We start from the raw sequence: 21,781 nt of genomic DNA, 5'->3' as shown, positions 1-21,781 counted from the left end.
ATTTATTTAATTTAATTTTAGTCGTAATAAAATTGAAGTCGAAACTAATTAAATTGATTGGCCTATTGTATTAGTAGACTGCAAATATGTATATGACAATATCAACCTGATCTAAACAAAAGACTGTAGTCAAGGTTTTTCATATGATTCAAATTATTAATGTTTAGAATTAAATATTTAAGTAATTTATTTTTACTCAATTTTAGTAATTTAAATTTCAAACCAGTTCTTTTGTTTGTCTCAAAATACGAATTAATTTTGCAAGCCAAAAACTTTACAGTCAAGTAACTGATATTGTGTCTAAAATTGAAATGATTTATTCAGCATAGACAATTTTCGTTACTACTTCCTATCCATGTTTCCTACGCTAAAATAAGTCAAAAGTAAAACTTGTAGTAAAGTGAAAAAAAGCAAAACAGTATTAAATATCGGTCGGGACTTTCGTGCAACCTTACATCGAAAAATAATATTTGGTCATTCACTTGGTGGTAGCCATCTCATTTATAATATTTTATAGAAATCAACAAAACACGGTCGAAAACATTACAGTGACCCATACAAAGCGCTGTGCCCCGATTGCTTACGGCATTTTTATTAAGAATTAGTTATGATTGGTGTGACTGTGATATTTTCCAAATCTTTTGAATGTATTTTAGTTTACGTAAAGGATTACATTCGAAGCATTATGGTGATATAATACCATTGTTAACTTATAATGTCTACAATGTATTTGTTAAATATTGTTACAGTATTTTGTTTAGTAAGACATTATATCTGTTTTATTATGTTTTATTTATTGAAAAATTGAAGTAAGATTAGTTTTTTTATGATAAAATATTAGCAGACTTTCGTTAATTTTATTCTTTTTTTTTATAAGAGAAGGGGACAAACGAGCGGCGGGAACACCGAGGTGATCAACGATACCCATGGACATCTGCAACACCAGAGAAACTGTAGATGCGTTGCCGGCCTTATACCATTCCAACTAAACTGTAGGCTTATGCTAGGATATTATTTACTATGATAGTTGAATGACGGGATTCGAACTCTTGACTCTCGGAAATCCATCCACTTAACCATTAGGCTATTGGTGCTTCGTAGAACAATTGACAGAATATTAGATTATTTGAGACTTACACTAAATCTTACTAATATTATATATTCAAATGTTTGGATATAGATGTTTGTTTGACGGTATCTCCAGAACGCCTGAACGGATCTCGCTAAAATTTGGCATAGGCCTAGTCTGGAAGAACACATAGGTACACATACAATTAAATTTTTTTCTTCACTCCGCGCGGACTGAGTCGCGGGCGACAGCTAGAGAAGTAATATATCACTAGGTTAGTGCCTAATAATTTCGTTAATGTTTTTGATTCCTGAAACACAGCTGAAGAGTTAGTGACAGATTTTATTTATTATTGAAAGTCGTGACTGGAACCTATTCAGTTATATTTCGACTGGATTAGAGTACAGCAGAAAGTTGATATATAATCTGATATTGAAACATAACCTAATTTAACCTTGTAAACATTCTTTTTTCAAATTAATTTATTAAATAATAAAAATTCAAAATATAACTATCAACTATTATATTCTCATTTGTAATTAATTTTGTCTCGGAACATAAATCGGTAATGTCTTACCATACACGTATTGTATAACGGTTCATTAGATTATAACTCTACGGTTCTAGCAACATGATCTTTGATAATACTTTTAAAGAAAATTTATGTTTGAAAACATACCCGTAAATAAATGCGCGTGGGCAGCTGATACTTTGAAAGACAATACTAAAAATTTTATTAAAATACCATTACGATTTTATGATGTAATAACAGTAGGAGGAATGCGCTTATTAGGTTTGGAGAAAGAGTTTTTATTACTATCTGATAGAATAAAAACAAACTCGTAAAATGACGTCACGGTTTCAATGAAAGTTATAACTTATAACTTGCTTAATATTTGATAAACGTTAACGGCAGTAGCTACACGGATTCTGTACTAAAATGTTTCGAGCTTTTGTACCCGTAAGTTTATACTGCTGGAATACACTGTTTACAATGATATATCAGTAGAAATCGACAATATTTTTCCCTTGATCATTTCACAATAGACAGTTAGCGCTTAGGACTCTATGAATCATTCTAAAGTAGAGCTTTCAAAGCTCACAAAAAGCTTTCTTTAATCATTTAGATTCAAGAACTGACTAGAAATAGGAAATTCTGAAGATCGTTCGCAATGGTTAATACTATTTTTTTCAGATTATTTCGAATATGTAAGTGGAAACACGCAAATATAATTAATTCTTTTTAAATTAAAAATATTGTCATATGGCATAGAATTAATTTAAAAAATAAATTAATAAAATGTTAACATAAAACACTTCACTAATAATAGTCCGTATAATTATTTAATAAAAAAAATAAGGCAAGATTCAGAATTCACCAGACAATGAGTCGCCATCAAAGCATAATGCGTTACACAAAAACGTGGGTAGAATCAGAAACCATAAGCAATCTTGAAAACATCTTCGCGACTCCGCGATGGAAATTTGTTGAAATCACCATGACTTATACAATTTTATCTACACCCACATGTCACCATTCTATTGTAAAGAGCCGAAATAGTAGCGAATATGACATTGACAAAGGGTGTTGGGATAAACTCTTACGGCGAACAAAAGCTTTTTTTTTCCATGAGTGAATGTAAAAAAATTAAACGTCAAATTCATACGATTTATGAAATGGGAGCACCTGTCTCTAATTACCACCTTTTGGCGGCGATACCTTTTGTGATGCCAAAAAACGTGAGCATTATAAGATATTTTCAAGGAGAAGGCATGAGATGATACATAAATAAAATTTATATAACAATGATATAGAAAAGTTATTGACTATTCATTTAATGAGGTTCTTTTTCATTTACCTCTTAACATCATTTTTTAGTCGGTGTAAAATTTAAAAGTTGCTAAATTCAGTAAGAATAATATTACGTTAATTAAACAAAAACTTACTGTTAAATTTAATATACACAATAAGGTTCATTCTTCTCAGGCAAAGAACATGAAAACAGACTGATATTTCCTGGATTACGATGAATAATAATGTCTGATATTAGAATAATTAGTGAAGTACAAAAGTTTAAATTTTTACAAAAAAATATAGTTTGCACAACTAATAGTAACAGCAACTTGCTACTCGTTAATGTTATAATTTAATCCCCCTTGCATGTGTTATAATGTCCATTTGAGTTTTAAATATTTTGAACTTTATAAACTACCCAAAACAAAATATTACCCACCGCATCATTGTCTCTAATCTTGTCTTGTTAACAGCCAACAGGACCTCATAAACGCCGTGAAACTCTGTTGGGAACGAATATCCGACCACATCACTCATCTGATCGAGAGTGTTCCAAATAGGCTCAGAGAGTGCAGTGCACACGGAGCAGAGGAGGTCCTACTCGATATTTATGAATAGCTCCCGGCAAGTTTATTAAAAAAAACGGTGACGGACGGAAACAGTCTACTTAGTGCGCATTTTCTCTAAAAACGATTATTTTAGTGTAATGTGATTGTTAAAGGAGGTTGGTTACATGTTAAGGAAATGCCATTTTAACAAGAAAAAAAAGCATTTTTAACAAGGAACATTGCAAACGTTATTCTATATTTACTTAATGTGTAAAACCCTAATTCAGCATCGACTAATTATATAAACTTAATAAGCTTGTAAGCATATAAATTAAGGGGCAAAAAGAAGGATGGGATATTTTGTTTTGAGTAGTATATCATACATTCATCATCATCATCATCAGCCTATACTAGTCCACTGTTGGACATAGGCCTCTCTCATGGCACGTCACTGAGCACGATCTCTCACTCTCATCCAGCTCTTGCCAGCTGCCCTGCGAAGGTAATCGCTCTACCCAGTCTGAGGACGTCCTACGCTACGTTTGCCGACCCGTGGTCTCCACTCAAGAACTCGTCTACTCCAACGGTTATGGGTTCTTCGGGTTATATGTCCGTCCGGCCCATTGCCACATACACATATATGTATGTACATTAATATGTAAAATCATGAATTGTTTACGATATAATAAAATTGCTATTTTTTGTACGCTTCAATGTTTACAATGTTCAATTACCTTCAACAACTCAGATTGGAAAAAAGGAGTAACGATCAAACGTTTTCTCTAATGAACTACCAAAGCATAAAGTTCCAAAAAATGATTCGTAACATCTGTCGACACGCGGTCGAGGGTCACCTGCTCGTAGTCAGACAGTAATGTCATGTATCTTTATTCAATCATAGTTACGCCTCGTGTTCAAATCAATCATCAATTTGAATACATTCCCTGATAGCGTATCGGCGTCCATCTTTAACTAGTGACTTAATAAAAAAAAAGTATAACGATGCACGTGGCCATGTTTTGATCGGAGGATATATGGTAATAAAATGAACTCAGGGTCATATTGTTTAATTGAATAAAAACTTTTTGGTTACTTAAATATGTGTAGTTTTATTTTGTAATACTAACTGTCGCCCACGACTCTATCTGTGCCGAAAAACTTTATTATAATAATAGCCTATGTGTTCTTCCAGAATATGCTCTACATCTATGCCAAATTTCATCGAAATCTTTTGAGCCGTTTTGGTGATACATTCTACCATCCATCCATCCATCTAGATATTCGCATTCATAATATTAGTAAGCTTAAAGTCTAAATCTGAGAATGCTGAATTCAATATCAGGACTATAATATAAAAAGATTAACGTTTTGGTTTACATTTTTGACTACGCAATGTTGACAGTAATTCTCGTACCAGCAGTAGTTTACCAACAGAGGAATTCGTACTTCCTCCAAATATCATAATATACAGCCCCAGTTACGTATTGTTATTTCTACTAGATGGCGCTGTCCTTTATCTTTCAATTTAAGTGATGATTATACTGACTACGATCAAAATTATTTTGTAAAAATCTACAGTGACCGAACCTTAATTAAAAGTTACAAATTTTGACCTAAAAAGTTTTATTTTGATCTGACAATTGCTCATAAGTTGTAATAAACGTGTTAAAAACAAGTAACACTTAGACGTCGATCTTGTAGTATACCATAGTTCAACAACAAACCATAAAGCTTCAATAAAAAAGTCACCGTGGACAATCTCCAAGTAAACAGAGAGCGATCCATGACGTCATTAGGCGTACAGCACGCACGGGCCCGACAAAGCGTAAAAGCAATTACCTCTAATAAAGTGCACGCTCGTCAATTTCTGTTTGATTTTTCTTATTCATAATAGCGTAGAGTTATACGTTTTGATAGGCATGAGGTTTGCTTTACACTTCAATTTCAATCATAGCGTAATATTTATTTGCTTTCATATTTATAACGTAATTAGTTGTCGCACGACTATCCGCGCGGAAAAAAACATAAATAATAGCCTAAGTGTTCTTCCAGACTATGTTCTACATCTGTGCCAAATTTCAGTGAGATCCAAGCAGCCGTTGTGGAGATACTCCTTACAAACAAACATCTATCCATCCAAACATTTGGATTTATAATATTAGTAAGATAAAATAAAGAGCTGCTTCTCATATTACATATTTTCTCAATTTCCTATTAAAGTACTAACTGTAAAATATAGGTGTCAATAATTCATCATCATCATCATCAGCTCACTATACGTCCCCATCGAGGGGCTCGGAGCCTACCCCTAAATTAACGGTGATTAGGCCATAGTCAACCACGCTGGCCAAGTGCGGGTTGGTTGACTTCTCACATATCTTTGAAATTCTTCTCAGATATGTGCAGGTTACATAACGATGTTTTCCTTCAGCGTAAAAACGTCGGATAAATGTACATATGTAAATCGGAAATCGAAAAACACATTGGTACATGGCGGGATTTGAACTCAGGACCTGCAGATTGCAAGTCAAGTTGACCACTGAGCCACCGACGCTCAATAATTAATCTAATACAACATAAATCAAATACTTGCTATTTGAATAATCTTAATAATTGGAAGTCAAGAATTCGGATGTCGTTGTAGATTTTATAATTAGTCATTTATAAAATAAATATTACATACAAATATGGTTTTAATTATCATAATTAATGAACAGTTTCTTTCATTAGTAATACTTTAACTTATAAACATAAAGAATGAAGACTATCGCTTACATAAAAGCTATTTAATTCATTTTACCCGTGTTCTGTTAACACCCACGTTTACTGCATGTTTCTAACAGTATCTAAACATACTATTATAGAACGTTATGGTATTCCATTCCATTCCAGTAAATAACTAGAGGTTTTGTCTAAGACAGAACGGGACTAGCTCTGTATCCGAATGTGTTAACGGTTCAAACACACCATAAATAGGTAACCAACAACGAAACAACAGGGCACTAATTAAAGTCAAACAACGAGTAAATTGTACTTGTCCAGGGTAATTGCATCGCGTACTTTATGATATACAATTTTGAATTTTAAATTCGTTGTTACACAGTATGCGACTGACTTGGAATTTGTTTTACTATTGCACATTAACCGTGGGTTTCTGAGACTAAAATTCCCATTTAAAATACTCATATGTTTTAAATGAAGATTTTCGTTTCAGAAGCCCATGATAAATGTCACTCATCTTTGATCTTTGTGTTCTATATTTAAAAACATGAAAATATTTAATGCATAATTTAATTCCGCTGCATACAATCTAACATTTGGAATGTTATGATTTCGATTGAAATAATAAACAAGGTGTGTTTAGAAAAAAATATCTCATCAGATCCTTAGTCTATGTCATTTTAAGGTTATTAAAATTTTTATAATCTATAAAACTTTTTTGTCCTTACTTAATCAAACAAACTTAATGAAACATAATTTCATTGGCTGTCCGCATTGAGTCTTTAAATTTAAAGTTAATTATTAAAAAAAAACAGATCATGCCATTCGGTCCAATTAAAGCGGTTGCTGGCAATGCTGGAGATGTAACATATTGCGCTTCCAATTAAGGGTTGACTCCCTGCTGGGACTATGTCTACCGTGGGCATCAAGAACACGATTTGACCTGGTCCACTTTTTAGTGTTGTTTGTCAATGAAAAACAAAACATGCGTGTCACATAATAAGATGCCTATCAATAGACGAGAATATGACGTATACTACTAAATATGAATTTGAAAGCTTTCAATTCAAAATTAATGAGGCTTAAACGAGGAATCTTTCTAACATTATATGAATAAAAGAAAGTCGTGTTAGTTACTATTTATAACTCAAGAACGGCTTTACAGATATGGCTGAAAATTGGTAGCTTAGAGCCAGGAGACGGACATAGGATACTATTTAAACTTTTTTCTTTCTTTTTTCGAATTTTTGCCTTGAAAAGCTGCTTTTTATTTAACTTACTAATATTATAAATACGAATGTATAGATAGATGGATGGATGTTTGAAGATATCTTCGGAACTGCTGACCGGATCCCGCTGAAATTTGGCATAGATGTAGAACATAGCCTAAAAGAGCACATAGCCAGTAGGCTAATAAGTATATTAAGTTTATTTTTAATTCCGCGCCGACGGAATCGCGGGCGACAGCTAGCACAAATATAAATTAAAAAAGAACTCGTATCCTTTACTTTGTTTAATATAAGTAGCTGCAATTCTTGTTAAGGAATTACAACACGAGATTAGAAACATATTTTTGTCTCTATTTCTAAAGAAAAAAAGGGGGAAACCGAACATGACGTTATACTAATTTTTCGGTGGAAACACAGATTTAGTTTATTATTTTTGAATACTTTATGACAATTAACAGAATAATAATAAGTTTAAATGTTCCTACATATGGTTCCGGGTCATACAATTTCGCTCCCCCGTCCAATACATTCTCGTGTACATCAAACGTTTGACAGTTTATCTTAGCTAATGAATAGTAAATATAAAAATACAATGTATAATATTTTTATATGAGGGCAATCACAGAAGTCACGAATGAAGCGAACATAGCCTAGAGCTTATTTTGATGGATAGAATTGACTACGCTTGTGCATTGTACAGAGTACGTTGGGACAGAGATTTATCTGAATTTGTAAATCAATCTCATCTGAATAAATAATACGAACTATTTTAAGGTGTGAAACTAGTAGAAGACTATTTGATAAAGTTTTCTAATAGACTAAAATCAAGAATAATTTTGTATTTCTCTGGGTATTGTTTAACAATGAATATTGGTTTACAAGATTTATTAAATTACAATGAAATTTTCTGAATCGTATTTTTTTATTTATTTTTAATCAGTGTTCTTTGACATAATGTATGTTACATTTTACGAATGACAATCTCATTGTCTCTGAATTTTATTACACTGTGCAAAATTCATTCATTAGTTTTGACCATTTGTAACATCAATTAATTTCTTTGTTTCAATGTGTCAGTTGTAAATTGAGAAGCAAACACTAGTTACGAAGCTGTTGGCTCCTCATCCGTCGAGACAAACAATGTGTTTGAGAAACGACCTGTCCGCCGATATGACGCGTAATGAACTCAGTAATAGTGCGGTTGTTAAAAGGTTAACCTATCGTATACGTATATTTAGTGCATGTTTAAATTTATGTTAATAATTTCAAGATTGACTTTACTTGTGGGGGTTCAAAACTCATTAAGCGGTTAGTTACTTATAATTTTCCGTAAATGAAAATAGAATTTCATTACTGGTTAGACCTAATAGGAAAATCACATATCTGTCATACGACAAGATTTTATCATTTTACTCATCTTACTATTTTACTAATATAATGAATGCGAATGCTTGGATGGATGGATATTTGTTAGAAGATATCTCCAGAACGGCTGAATTAATCTCGCAGAAATTTGACATAGATGTAGAACACAGCCTATAAGAACACATAGGCTACTAATTAAGTTTTTTAATTCCACGCGGACAGAGTCGCCAGCGAGAGTTAGTAAATAAATTCATAAACTACTAGAAACATCTATATCTAATAAGATAAAACTTACTTTCAGTAACAAAGATCATTTATACGACAATATTTGATGGATAAAATATTTTTAAACCTCAAAATACTCATTAAATAAATACAGATACGTTTGGAGATAACAATGGATCGTATTACTGCAAACGTAACATCCCAAAGATAAAATACCCATACATAAGTGTCATAGCAGTGAGTAAATCACCAGTGATCGTAACAACGAGTAATGATTTATATTAAGCAATTAAAAACCAATGTTATTAGGGTTCATTCAATTTAAAAATGGAATTTGCAATATTAATATTCATCGACGAATAAAAGGGACAGAATAAGATCGAATCAATTCGCTCCGCCGCATCGTTTCGGTAACCATAAAGTATTTTTGACATTTTTTTAAAGGCACCATTCGCTATGTTAGAATTACGACGTCGCTGTCCGGTAAATCACAGGGCTTGAGGTTTGGCGCGCATTACTCGAGTTTTTAGTGAAAATGATCGCACGTGTTTGAATGGAGTCATAAAGTCTTGAGAGTCTCAGCCCTTACGCTCACGGATACGATTTACGAAGCATTGTTCTATTGCTTTTCCTAAACTTCTGTGTAAACAAACGTTTAACGCGATGTCAATATCCTTCTAGATGAAAGTAAACAAATAAATTAACATGTGCCAAAGTAAACTAAAGCATTGGTCGGACATGTTTACGATTATAACCGCGTGTTATTTATTAGTTGTCCACCAAACATGTCACTTCTCATGCAGCTGAGCAAAATATGCAAACATGTTATCACTTTAAAAAAATAATAACAATATTGGCAAAGCTTATTACGTACCATTGTTTGTGTTGAAGCTATGTCGTGAGTTTGCACGGTAGAAACATTCGCATGAAGTTTCTGAAGTCTAACCTTACTACTAATAACCTTAAAATCTTCAAACAATGCTGAATTGTCTTAAGATATCTATATCAGATGTAACTTGTTCTTGTTGTATGTACAGACAACACTAACCGTGAGTTTCTGAGACCAAAATCCCCGTTTAAAACATATTGTTATCGCTGTTTTGTCAAAGATAACGACACGGATTTTATACAATTGTGTTTGTTGGAAACCCACTATATATAAATTAATCACTCACTAAAGTAGTAGAAGATTCAATGGACAGGGGCAGATGAACAAATTGTTTACATATCAAACGTAGAAGCAGACAGGGCGGTATAAAAAAAACAATATCATTAACTAAGAAAAATAATTATATTTTATAACAACTCCGCCTATTTTTGGCTACCAAATCCACTCCCGTTTTGAATTCCATCAAAACTTAATTAACTTTTCGGGGAGTTATAAACTTTTAAATGAGCTTTTACACCGTTTAAAGGTTCTTCGATTTGTTTTTGCTACTTCTAAACGTCACTTGAACAGATGATAAATGTATTTTTTGGTCGATGGAAATTGCATTTAGCTGAACGCCGACAAAAGGCACCGTCACGGTCGTTTTAACCAAACGGCGAACGTTTACTGCGAATCCAAACTAATTTAATCTACATCTATTTGTTTTCTATACACGTATTTTTAATATGGACATTACTCATAATATGTACAACGTCTTTGGTTGACAATCGAGTCACAGATATCGAGCTGATCGATAACTTACCTAATAATTCAAGAACTGGCCACTGATAAATTCATATAATAATTAATGCATAAAAATGGTTGTTAAAAGTCAAACTGATTAAATAAAAAGGTGTATTTTCACACCTTTTTAATTCATTAAGCTAAAAATATAACAAAAGCTATAATTGTGTTCAAAACAACTTCGTAGGACGGAAACGGAACAAGGCTACGGATAACAGCTGACGTTTTTCCCATGCTAAATGAACGATATTTTGTAAAGCAATAAAACAAATGAACTATTAAACAGATGGGATTCGTATAGCCTAGTCTAGGTCTTCCAATAAAAGTAGCTCTATTGTTCAACCTCTTAATTGTATCTTCTATAAAGAACATAACTAGAATTTTACCAAATGAAACATACATGGTTTTTACTAAATGTCTTCCCATTTATCATAAATAAAATATTTGAAAGGTATGGACTTGATAAGCAAATCGAATCATTTGTCTACACCCTAATTTTATTAAATAAAAATATTATTGATTGTATAACGAACATCAAAGATGGAGAAAACAAGCCGTCTAATTTAGGATATAGTATAAAAAGGTTCGCGTTTAGAGTAAGGGGCTGTAAGAATTCGAACGACGCGGGCACAGCCTGCGGGGACGAGCATCGCCGCGCCATATTTCACGGTGTCGGCCGAATGGTTTCGGGAACACCCGCTGTGCTTCTGAATTAAGTAAAAGCCTTCAAGCTCTTGTTTCTTGATACCTCTAGTTGGTAAATAGGGTGTGATCACACAAAGCTTCTCACATTCAAAGCATCGCAAGTTAGATATAAAAATATTATGAAGCGAATATTAGCATATCGCATTGCTCATGTATCTTTATTGATTGTTTTCATCAGACTTAATAAAGAGCCTAAATATTAAGGTATGAAAAGGGCATCATCATGTCGCCCTTTTGTCTATTTGACACATCTGTATCAGCCAAATTAAAATCATATCAAAATTCAGTCCCTTCTTACACATATCCTCTTTCACACAATCTATTTATTCTTTCGTCAGTCTTCGTTTTCCTTTCTAGCCATCCACATTCAATCATTACCTTATTGTATATGTATGCATTTTCATTTTAATAAAGTAGACTCCAAACTGGGTACAGACCAAATTATAAACATGATGATGATGTCTTATGACTAATAAGAATTATCAAGAGCAAAAGAAACCTCCATGAAACATAACAAACTCAAATGTAGATACAGCCTAAGCAGCCTTAATAGATGTCTCGGTCCAATTTAACATTTGACGTGTTTTTAATTTAGCGTCCGCGCCCGCGGCTGCCGTCGCCGCGTCGGGCACCTAAATAACGTGCATACATTACGGGAATCACAAGCCGCCACTCATTACCGCCCCATTTGAATATAGAACCCATGTGTGCGAGCGAGCTTGTTTATTGTCCTCATCTGGTTGTATTCTATCCTAGAAGTATGCTTCCGTCACCGTTTAATTCCAAAACTCTAACCTGATTTCTCTGTTTTGAGTTTGTCTTGAATGGTTAGTTTTGGAGTAACATACATAAGTTAGCAAACGAGCAAACGGCGAAGTGACTACTAAGTTAAGTTTTAACAAGTTAAAAGTTTATCGATGGTTTGTCTACTCTGAATGGACAGAGGAGGGGATGTATAGAAAGATTCCCTTTCTTATTATATCTTTTCCCCTATCAACTGTGTGGCAGCGTTTAATATTTAATTCGTTAAAAAAAACGTAAAGTTTAGTCTTTAAACAATACACTTTGTTTGAAATTCCTCATGTATTTTTAGTAATGTCACTTTCGTAAGACGTGCGTGACTTTTACATTGACCGTTGGAGACGAGTCCGCAGGGTCAACGGAGGTCAAACGCTCAACTTTGACCGGACGCCCACAAGTTTTACATTCTAGCACTTTTACTTTAAATTCTTGTTATAAATTCTCACAAATTGTATATTTCAATTTAATATAACGTCTGTTATCATTTTAATATAATGGTTAAGTGATTTGATAAATTTTTATGAGATCGAATTTGCGTTAATTATTTAAAAAAGTAGGTACCTACTTAACAAGTATACTGTTAAGTAAAATTGTTAACAATAACTACTGTTATATGTGCATGTTAAAATCTAAATATTTCATAAAGTAAATTTTTGTGTGTTTTTGATTATTTTAAAGAAGCTTGTTATATAGACTTGGTAAAGAACTTACAATTAAAATTGCCACTTACAATGTTAAAAATCAGTTAATATGAAAAAGAACTAGGTAGACAGTGTTTGTGTTAATATTAAGTAGCTAATGTACATTGCATAATATTATATAACAAATATTTAAATTACAACACGAGTATAATGTAACCCCTACCATTGGTCGATAACTAGAAAAACCTGAATTAAAATTTACGACGTGATATCGTCGATATGTTTTTGTCTAATGAAATACTCGATTTAATAGATTATCCATTTTATTACTAATGCTAACATTATAATTAATTAAAATGAGTATAACACTCAATATTATTTATGTAAAGCGCGAAACTAGTCACTAATTTTCTTTATATTAGACTTTAAGAAAAACATACAGACGAATTGAGAACCTTTTTTTTATAAGAGAAGGGGGCAAACGACTAGCGGGGATACTGAGGTGTTCAACGACGTCCATAGACACTTGCGCAACTGTAGATGCGTTGCCGGCCTTTAAGGAAATGGCATATTGTTTCACGTAGATTTTAAGCATTTACGGCTGAGAGTTCTTCAAGAAGGAAGCGTATCACCATCTCAAAGGCCGGCAACGCATCTGCGGTTCCTCTGGTATTGCAGATGTCCATAGACGTAGTTGAACACATCAGTGTCCCCGCTACTCGTTTGCCCCTTATTTTATAGAAAAAGTTACAAATCTTATGTACATTTTAGTCAAAGGTAAAGCGCATTCTAGAGTTGATTAACACTTCATTAAACCGTTCTCGCGCTGAACAATAAGGTAATATTGCCACTAACAAGATCATAAATAAAACGTTAATCAGCGTTTAAATCATTCATTTGCCAAACAAACACGATTACACAAAAGACTTTAAAATAAACAGTAAACCAAAGACGACTGTATTCAAAAGCGAATTTAAATTCCACGTCCTTTGTCAAGCAAATAAGAAAAATGTCGCGACATAAAACAACAACGACCTTCCATTTCGCAATGGCTCATCAGATTTTTATATATTTATCACCACCCTTTTAAGTTGAAATCGCACCAATACATTTCTTGTCTGTGCCTAAAACAAACAATTTGTAATCCTGAATTATGTGCTGCTGAATGCATACATTTAAAAGATATGAATCTATAAAATAAAGAGATGTGCAACTTCATTTGCCTGCTAAGACGTTATCGATGTTATGACGATTAAAATTTACATATTGATTTTTAGTGAAAAAAGATAAGCACATTAAAATTAGCATCTAAATTACATGGGCAATTAATTAGTCATTATTTTAATATATTTATTGCTTTTAATTATTACTTAATAATAATAACATGTGGAAAAATATCGATTTTAAGCGCAACACTATTATTAAGTCATCGACTTGAATGTAAGAACATCGATGTGTCGCGCTGCTCCGACCTTTCCAGAACAGCGTGACTATTTGTCACTTGTACTTGACTCCCGTACGAGCTTGCCGTGAACATGCTGATTTCCATCGCTATTCGAACATATGAAGTTATAAAGTGAACATCTCTCTATTCAAATTGCAACTTTATTTGTTTACTCTAAAGCTTAAATTTAAATGATTCCAAAGTGAACTTCAATCATATAGATTTTGTATGTGGCATATGCTAAAATTGTTTCCATAGCCCACGTTGTAGTACCAATGCTATCAATTCGACAGACATTGCCTGAATTCTCAAGCATTGGATTGTTATCTATACATTCTGAAATTGTTTAAATATGTATGAAAATTTTACTTTGATTAAGTTATATTGCAAAAACACATCACTTAATTATTCAAATACAATGATAAAGAATTTTGATTAAATCAAGTGGAAATATTTCACTGATTAAATCTTACTAATATTATAAATTGGAATGTTTAGATGAATGGAGAGCGTCGGTGGCTCAGGGGTTAAGCACTTGACTTGCAATCTGCAGGTCCTGAGTTCGAATCCCGCCATGTACCAATGTGTTTTTCGATTTCCGATTTACATATATACATTTATCCGACGCTCTTACGGGGAAGGAAAACATCGTAATGCAACCTGCACATATCTGACAAGAAATTCAAAGATATGTGTGAAGTCAACCAACCCGCATTGGGCCAGCGTGGTTGACTATGGCCTAATCACCCTTAACTTAGGGTAGGCTCCGAGCCCCTCGGTGGGGACGTATAGAGAGCTGATTATGAGATGAATGGATACATGTTTGTTAAAAGATATCTCCAGAAAGGCTGCATAGATCTCTTTGAAACTTGGCATAGATGTAACATAGTCTGGAAGACCCATTGACATTGAGTTTTTTTTTTAATTCCGCAAGGGCAGAGTCGGGGGCGACAACTAAATTACGTAAATAATACAACAAATAGCAATTCATAAATTTGGATAAAATACATAAAAGTTCTAAGATGGACGTTAATAATTATTTATTTCGTCGAAATATTTGATCAGTGAATTTAAAATGTAAATACATAATATTGTTCTTAAACAAAGATATTTTATAACGAAATATACGACATCAAATCTGTACTAAATGAAGTCATAACAAAAACCTATTCCTTGATGAATAAACATTATTCATATTCAAATGTTCAGTAAATTTCGAGAGTAAACGATGGTACAATTCATTCATAATGAAATGCATAGAAATTCTCCTTTAGGTAGAGATTCAACAATAAAATATTGGTATTTAAATTCAAATTTGTTCCAACTATGAACAGTTTATTGTTCTTTGATAGCATGATTTTATTTGATAGTAACATTATTTCTAAGTTAAGAGTTTGTTTGCTTACGTAATTATATTAGAAATATAACTAGAGCCAAATATTATATGACATACTAGCTGTCGTCTGCGACTCCTTCCGCGTGGAATTAAAAAAAAACAAAAAAGTGAACTTTCCGGATAAGAGGATGCATGGAAAGGGAAGATATTTTCTTTCTGTGCATCCTCTCCTCCGTCAATTAAAGGTAGACAACGCATATGCAATTGCGTATGTCTATGGGCAACGGTCACTTCGCTATTTCAGCGATTTCAGGAGGCCGCTCGCTCGTTTGCCACCTTATGATATAAAAAAAAATGTATAACAAATTTCAGTGAGACCTATGCAGCCGTTCTGGAGGTACCTTCAAACATCCATCTAAATATTCACATTTATAATATTAGTAAGTCAACTAACTAATGATTGAAATGGAAATTATCTCATCACTAATTCTCCCAATCTACAATATAAATTTTATGACGTCAGTTGTTTTTCTGCAAACATAATACAAAAACATCTCATAAAATTTACAAATCAATTACAGTGATAGGAATTTTATATTGAAGTTAGAAGACGAGCACGCAATCTAGCAGACTTGTAACCAGTTAGAAATGAAATATAATCGTCTTTGTTCTATCCAATATAGCTCGCGTGTAGGTGTAGAAAACACGACATCAAATGAAATGAACAGTCCGTATCGAGCGATTCTCTATAAACTAATTGTTTAAATTTATCTCCATGTTTATAGCCCGATGTAAAAATCTCGCATAATGATCAAGAAAGATTACAACGTCCGAATAGGACAAGAATTTTAAAAAATCGATATGGGCATCGTAAACATCGAAATGCGAATCGAGTTCCGGCTATTGATAATCGAATTAAACTTAATTATAGACGAGCTTGAATAATATGAATGGAGTTGTAGTGAAATGAGCATCATAAATAACGAACAGTCACTCGAATTAAGTTGAGCACCGCAAGCTGTTTTATCATTACTCTTCATAAGGGATTGTACTCGTCTAATGATTCCCAAAACTCCGACTACCGAACTAATAAACATCGATCAAAGGCTTTAGCATTAATAAAATGAATCAATCACTGTATTGTCTATAACGAATTCGATTTTATGCAAACAGGAGAAACAAGAAGATGGGTATTAAAAATTAAAGGGAATAACGTTTGACGTGTACCTACTGTGCAATATAAGAAGGAATCGATTAGTCATTATTTGATTTAGTTCGGCGAGCGTAGCGCCCCCGCGGTGTGGCGGCGGGGGGCGGCCACGAGCGCCTGCTTGCAGCCGCATTCGCCTCATCAGCCGAACCTTCGACACTTTATATATGGTACTTATGGAAATGGATGAGAATTCATATTGAACCTTACTAAAGATAATTAAAATTTTTCGAATATCAAACGTTATCCTTCATCAATACTACTACTTCTTACTGAAAACCCGATCAGACTAATACAGGGTGTTTGTTTATACCTCTTAGAATATTTTTTACACAAACTCATTACAGAAAAAAACTAGCCGTAAAGTTCATCATCATCAGCTCACTATGTGTCCCCACCAATGTGTGCTTCAGTGCAGGTTGCTTCACGATGTTTTCCTTCACCGTAAGAACTTCGTATAAATGTACATATGTAAATCGGAAATCGACACACATTGGTACCTGGCGGGATTCGAAGCCAGGACCTGCAGATTGCAAGTCAAGTGCTTGACCGCTGAGCTACCAACGTTCAGTGTCTTAAAGTTGCTTATTTTTAAACATCCCACCCACAAACCATCTCATTTTAATGGTAACAAAAAACGCCAATGAAAGTTGTTAATCTATAACTTTCCAGAAATATCGCAGATTTTTGACACGATCGCTGTATATGACCAAATATAATGATTTTAAGTCATGTCAAAATCACACCTTCGTTATTCGATCTTCAAAAGCTCGCAAATCATGAAATACACAATGAACTGACAAGTATTATATACGTGCCAATAGAAGTCAATTCTAAGCAACAAAACTTCTTGCACACTTGTACAGAAGTAATAAAACATCGAGGGGGGTTAATTATGAATAAGCAACTCGGGATATAACAAATAAAAAACACAAGTAATTTGAACTCAATGCAACATAATTTACCAACTTTACATGCTCATTTGTGATTAGCCGGCGCGAAAGGGCAAATCCTGCATTAAGATAGGTAATGAGGTTAAATTCTGAATACAATGATATAAGGGCTTTAGTAATTCAAATGTGCAGAGCAAAATATTCCTTATGCAACACTATTACAGCCCATATTGGCACTGAAACACTAGAACTTGCTGACGAGAGTGCGGTAGAAAATTATTTACAAAAAGGTGGAGCACTTAACAACTTATAACATAATGTAGACTTTATGTAAACAATATTAAAGTTGATTATGTAACCGATATTCTTAATGAAAGGAAGAAAGAAGTTAACGATGGATTGTGTGGTAAGTCGGCACCCTGCTGCCGAGGCCCCCGACCGCGTCTATCACGGACAAGACATCGATTAGTGATCGAGTGAATTCAATTGCTTGGCGAGACATGACTCGATACCGTCGACGAATCGAGAAGAGACGGATCGGATCGGTCGAGATTTGTATTGTTCGATTTTTGAAAAATTTGCATTTTAAGAACGTCATGTCAACGACAACGCTGAGTCATTTGACAAATGAAAAGGAATTGATCTTGTCCCTGATATCGAAATGCGTTGAACGTAAGCCCTCTTATTGTAATATGATTACTGTCAACTCGAAGTTTCTTTTTTATAACACTATAAAACCTTTAAATTATAAACAAAACATAACAACTATGACCAAACCTGTAAATTTAATTCACTGAAATTGGTATATAGTATAATAAATCTTTGCTTACAAACCTAACCTAACTTTTTTATGACTTTTACGTTCATTACTGTGACAACCCCATTCAAGTGTAGTCGTGATAGTTTCTTTAATACAAGGCAAAGGCCACAACAGTATAATATATGAGTGTATATTTCGCATTCTGTACACAGTAGGTCTCCTACTGATAATGTAATAAAGGAATTTGAATAACGTCATTAATAACAATCTTACTTGAAATGCAATGCTCTTTCCTTCTACACCACTGCCTTTATCGCTGCTCGGATGTTTTCATAATACGTATTATTTGTAGGATAAATTTTTTAGAAGTAGAAAATAGCAAATATAAGTCAAATATGAGTTATTAGTTAATGCCGAACACACATTCATTAAGTCAAAAAAACTGTCTTAAATTAATTAAAATGTACTCACGTCTGTATTTCACGGATTCAACAAGCACTATTCTCTATTTGGTAGTTCTTTTCATGTTGAAACTTCATAGAATTAAGTAAGTACAATACCACACATTGACACATTGAAAAAGAAAACACTTAACCTATTACGTAACATAGTAGGCAAGTGTCATGTCAAAATCAGTATAGTTTTTGTAATATTTAAATTTCGAACTTAATAATCTTTTGACATTTAAAAGGCTGAAAATGTCACTAAATAAAAGAAATAAATATCATTCAATTAATTAATAACAGCAAATTCAAATTTCGAATAACATTAAATAATAACAAGTCGTCAATTGATTACATAGCAAAACATTTGTTACCTTACGATAAAATTAATAATATTTTTAATATGTTTTTTTAAAAAAAACAAAAATAAAATAAATAATATTATTATTTTTTGCTTTTAAAATTACTAAATTAAACAATTAATATTTAAAAATAGAAACAAAAAAGAACAACAAATAAAAACTTTGAAGGTACTTCGAATTAATACTGGCTGGTTATACTTAGTGTGTTCAAGCAACGGAAAAAACTCTACCAATTATTTAGTTGGTCGTTATAATCCGTTCTGATCCTATTTATAATCTGTGGAGACTTCGTGAACTATTAATCGTGTGAGTGGACGTCGATATGTTTTGATCAATCCATGCGTGCTAATCGAATTAATTAAGACAAGACATTGTGAGGGCTGGCGCTGGCAGCAGAGCGCATCTTCTGATAAACAAATCGGATTCGGTTTATCTCAAACTGGCCACTTCAGGTATGCTTTACATTTAATGTTTTAATTTTAATGTTGAATTTTAGTGTTAAAACTTACGTGTATTTTTCGTAAATATATTGTTATATGATATGATAAATAATAAACATAACGTTGATATGAAATTACTTAAACTTTGAGTGAACATAGGGCCGCGTCTGAGTACTAATATAAGTCCCACTCACCCTCATGAAGGGCTCCGGATAGATTGGAAACTAGTCGGTAACACAGGATAAATATATGTGAATGTTTTAACCATTTATATATTACTTTATAACATTATTGTAAAACTAACCTCAAATTCGCTAGTCGTATTAAGTAATTCAGTTAATCAAATTATGTTTTATTAAAAATAATTTTAATCGCTACCGTCATTTTCTTATATTTCCCTTTTAATAATTGAAAAGTTTTCAAACTGGGCGAGAATCAGTTGCACGTTTTGTAACAAATCGCCGAGGCCGCGCCAATCTCTGTTTACACGCGGAACGAAGCCGCTCTTAATTGCATAACAAAAACTTACAAATAAGACATTGTGCTAAGTAATTAGATTAGCGCGCGCAACAATTTATCTGATGCCGGCACAAACTTACCCGTTCGGAACTCTTATAGAGTACTTAATGCCCCCATATTAATCTTACGCCTTTAAATACGTGGGCAGAGTTTAATTCGTCGTAATTACAACAATTTTGTTGGTGTACTTGTAATTACAGACTATTTAAAGTTATTATATAACATTAATATTATTCCAAATACGGTATGTCTTACAAATTAGACGTTTAAATATTTATCACTTTGTTACTGAGACCCTGTACACATAAGAATTAAAAAATCTATACGTCTATGTATAATACATAATAGCAAAGTCCGAAAAAGAGCAAAATATTAATTCCAGTCTGCGGAGATTTTTTTCTTAGAGTATCTACTTAAATAGTAACCAAAAAGAGGACTAGCTAAACAGTGCAAAAATAAATTTAAACTGTAAGGTATAGTTCTTTGCAAAATCTACAGCTTTATATTACCAATTTTACAATCAAAATTATGCTTTAATACCATCTCATAAGTTTGAAAATTGTTTGTTAGTACATGTCTAAGAATTACAATGTACTCTTTACAAGGATTGTTTTATCCCTCCCGGTCACGTCACTAAACATTGTTATCGTTTACAATAAATTACTAATTAAATCACTAAATGTCAAATCATTTTTGATAATGCTCATCCACATAAATCGCGAGACAAAGATAGTGATGACTATAAATTGGATCTTGAGATGGCCAGTACTACATTCGGGTTGCAATTGTTATCGATATATCGATAATTTTACTAACAATGACGACTGTACAACGGTTAAGTGGGCACTGAAGCATGTAACGTTATAGTGGTGGATTACAAAAGAAAATAAGAAGGAATAATTTCAAGGTAAGTGAAAACTATGGATAAATAATAGTACAGAATGTTAATTGTTACACAATATAATATCCAGGAGAGATAGTAGAGAAAAGGTGTTTCTATTATTGGTAAAAAAGCACTTTTAATATACTATAATATATCGTTAAAGTATTATATTAATTAGAAATATGTTATATTCAGTAGCTAAGTATTCGGGCATCTTCGTAGCTTACGTTTAGTCTAAGTATTATTATCTTCCTCTTACCGACACTTTATATCCAACTTACTCGATTTCTAATTAAAACGTACAACATAAATAACCAGACCTTTGTTCACACATTTCTTTTATAAGTTAACGATATCTTATATAACGCTGTTAACTTGTTACTATTATCAACCGTGTCATAAATACATCGACATCGACGCCCCATCGAACAGTGACAGCGCATCACTATTTCGAAATCGTGTGTGGTATAAAACAAACAAAAGTCTTCAAAGGTTTTATTTACCCAAATGCGGTTGTAAAACATAAAAAATCGTTTTCCACCAAACTTTAATTGCCGGCAATGAAATAATTAAATGTGACAATCGTAAAACATTGAAGTCCTATAAAACATTATAGCCGTGTCTTGTCGAGATCCAGACATACTCGATCCGTTAAATTCCTTCTGGATAGTTCTCTGATACAATTACTTACGCCTTTACCGTTATTTACTAACTAATCAG

The sequence above is a fragment of the Papilio xuthus genome, unplaced genomic scaffold, assembly GCF_000836235.2.
Source record: "Papilio xuthus unplaced genomic scaffold, Pxut_1.1 DF824992.1, whole genome shotgun sequence".
NCBI lineage: Eukaryota > Metazoa > Arthropoda > Insecta > Lepidoptera > Papilionidae > Papilio > Papilio xuthus.
This window is presented reverse-complemented; position numbering follows the sequence as displayed.